Source organism: Aptenodytes forsteri, unplaced genomic scaffold (genome assembly GCF_000699145.1).
Source record: "Aptenodytes forsteri isolate BGI_AS27 unplaced genomic scaffold, ASM69914v1 Scaffold11, whole genome shotgun sequence".
In the NCBI taxonomy this organism is placed as follows: Eukaryota; Metazoa; Chordata; class Aves; order Sphenisciformes; family Spheniscidae; genus Aptenodytes; species Aptenodytes forsteri.
The window spans coordinates 3,606,469-3,609,785 of NW_008794155.1; positions in this window are offsets into that span (position 1 = coordinate 3,606,469).

Here is a 3,317-nt window from a genome sequence, read left to right on the forward strand (position 1 = left end):
CTTCAAAATCCCTTTCCATGACAACAAGTAATTGCATACTGGAAAGTGTACTATTGTGGCAATAAAGCTGAATTCCCTGAAGACCTTTCAGAGACACTACCAATTTGTTTTGTATTTTTTTCCACATGCTCCTTTTAACTCTGTACCACTTCATGTTCTCCAGGTTTTAACCAGCCAAACATGTGGAGATTAGGTAAATATATTCTCACTTATTCCATAGGCCAGAAGTCCTTTTAATTTCTTATCCTAAAATAACTTAAAAGCAATTCCTATCTCCTTCCCACCAACACAGTGTATATTTTAACTGTTCGTTTCTTGATCAATAGTACACTGGAAGATTAAAGAATATTTAAGCCACCATTTTTGTAAAGTGCTACATAAGGATAGATTATGGAAGGTGCTGGCCACTTTCAATTTCTCATGGTTTCAGTGGAAGTGCTGTTTAGCATACTGTGGCACCCAGCTCTTAAGTAAGAACAGCACTATATTTTAACAAAATATGTCAAAGGTTTGGCCAAGCTTGGCTGGACCACTGAGTTGGAAAGGCTACGCTGTGAGATCCAGTAGCCAACAGCAGGCAACAAAATGCTGCGGTTAACATCATATCCAGCCTCTGTGTACTGCTAGCACAAACCATCCAGTAGAGAGCCTGACTCGGCGTTATGTTCAGCCTAAGCAGAAGCAAATGCCTCTGGGTTCCTAATGAGAAATATTTATGACTCTGCTATGGAAACACCCATATAACATTTGCAACACGAATACACATATGACTCAATTTTGGAATAGCTTCAGTTTAGGAGATTGCAGGTGCTAATGCCCAAGTTTCAAGGATATATTGAATATCATTATTCACAGTGACTTAAACTTGCCCCAAGATTCTCCTGCATGTTAATAGAGGTATGTGGAGTACATCCCCAAAATCATGTGGAGTAAAAATCACTAAAAAGTGGAGAGGAGAGGAGAGGAGAGGAGAGAGGAGGAGAGGGAGAGGAGAGGAGAGGAGAAGGGGAAAAAAACACAACACGGAATGGTCTTCAGAAATCACCTCACTCATATCAAAACACATTTCTGCATTCCACTTTTGATCACAACAGTTGACAACCCCGTCCCTCCCTTTAAGATGGAAAAGCCAGTTTTAATTTAAAGTACAAACTGTTGACCAGGCCTCAGCTTGGCTTTGCAATTCACTATATGCCTGAGGGATAAATTATTTAGCATTAGCACATGGTATGTCATGTCTTGTTACTTAAGTGGAATATGGCTTCCATCCAGCTGTACCCCCGGGGCCGCCCGATTGGCTGCGGGTGATGTCATTTCCATTTGGTAATCCTCGGCGAAGGCCCAGGGGACAGTGCTGGCCGCCCGGCAGGTCCCCCAGCCCCTCCGCCTCCCACCCGGGCCCAACACCGGCTTTGCTCCTACTTATCACTCTAAGGTTCACTGCAGGTACTGCCCCAATTACATGATTTTCAATAATAGTGCAGCGAAACAGACAGAAGGTGCAGCAGATGAGCCACATCATCTGCACGTAGTGTTTTGTTTTCTTAACAGAAGATTCGTAATAAATTTAGTGAGATGGATATGGAAAAATAAATTTTTGCTGCAGACCCAAATTAAATGGAGAAATTTGAGGGGCTTATTTAACCAAATATGAAATAATTATTGTCAGTAATTCTTCCTAAAATTAATTTATTTTTTCTATTTTCTGTGTATTGTAGGATTTCATTCAAAAAACCTGTTTCCGCACTGCAAGACAAAGGGATTCTGGACAAATGACCTGAGAGCAGGAACTCTGGAAAATGCTTCTTCTGAAAGTTTAGCAATGGAGTAATTAGCTACAGTGCCCTTTAAATGGCCGTATTTTGTTTTCAGTTAACACCCTCATTATATTAAAAGGGTTTTTCCTTCAGAACCACCTTCAGGTTATTTGCCCCAGAGGAAATACTCCTTATGCTATCCACTATTGGAAGGCTCCCAGCATAAAAATAAGGGTTACAGGGTTGGTTTGTTTCGACTGAATTTCACAGCAAAGTCAGTGAAATGCCGAGAATTACAGAGCACTCTGTCGTACAGATGGTACTGACTACTCGGTGGTGAGGCACAAGATTTGCATCTGTCTGTTAGTTAAGGTTCAGCAGCGGTTCTGCTCAGCCGTGTGTTCTAAGTGACAGGTAACAGAAAAGACACAACTGACAGGCTGTAAGAAAACCACGTGTTTTGTTACTGTTACATTAGCGTTTAAGTACACTGCATGATACCCTACTACCAGAACTTTGTTTCTTGTGGTGAGGAGGTATGAAAACTGACTGTGATTTGCCTTCTCTGTTACTGGATCTTAATTCTTTGCAACGGTGTTTTGCATGAGAAGAAAGGATTTCGTGAAAGCTATGCGGTCTTATGGTGAAGTGCATAATTCTCCGAGACAGAGGCAGAAGGGGAACTTTGCAAGGGGATTCCCACGAGAAGAGATGCTGAACCAATGCAGTACGAAGTGCTGTAAAATAAACAACTGTAGGACAGGAAATGAAGAACTCTAATCGATACCGCAAGAGGGATTAGTTAGTCAAATGTGAAAATTCAAAACTGCAATTTAAATCAGGACAGCTAACTCCTTCTTCTCGTTCTGCACAAAATAAACAATCCACAGCCATAGGATTCAACAGCTGCTTGCAACTTTGATTTCTGTCATTTGAAAGTCGGCACCTGCAGCAAGCCCTGGCCTCAATACTGTAGCATTGATTTAAGCACCCAGCTGGAGGGAAACACCTGGATTTGCACTGATGTTCATTCTCCCCACATTACCAAACCTACTTTGGGTTTTAGCTAACTAACAATAAACAGCAGGATTAGCAGGGGGGTAGGCGACTAAACTGCGATCAGGGTAGGCACTGGCAAGCCAAGTTTGCCTGCCAGATAGAACAAAAGTGCACTTTGGCTCGGCTACCAAGCTGAGCCGAGCGCATTGGTCAGCCACCTCACAGTCCAAGACGTTACCCCAAGCCGTAACATGCCAGATTGCGAAGCAGGGCAAGCGAGGACCAAACCCACCCGCTGCCCAGCCTCAGAGCCGCGGCCCAGACCAGCACACCTCCGCTGCGGCACGGCAGCTTTCGCCTCGGCATCAGGGCAGGGCCGGAGGCGCCGAGCCTCGTCAGGACGGTGGCACTTTTGTGAAAATGACCGTTTCGGCTACTGCTCGCCTTCTGAGGCGAGGAGGGGGCGGCAAACAACAGCCCCCCACCTGTCGCAGGGAGAGATGCGACACTTCCCTCAGCCCTGAGCAGGGGGGGAAGCTCCGCGCTGAGGGGAGAGGGGAG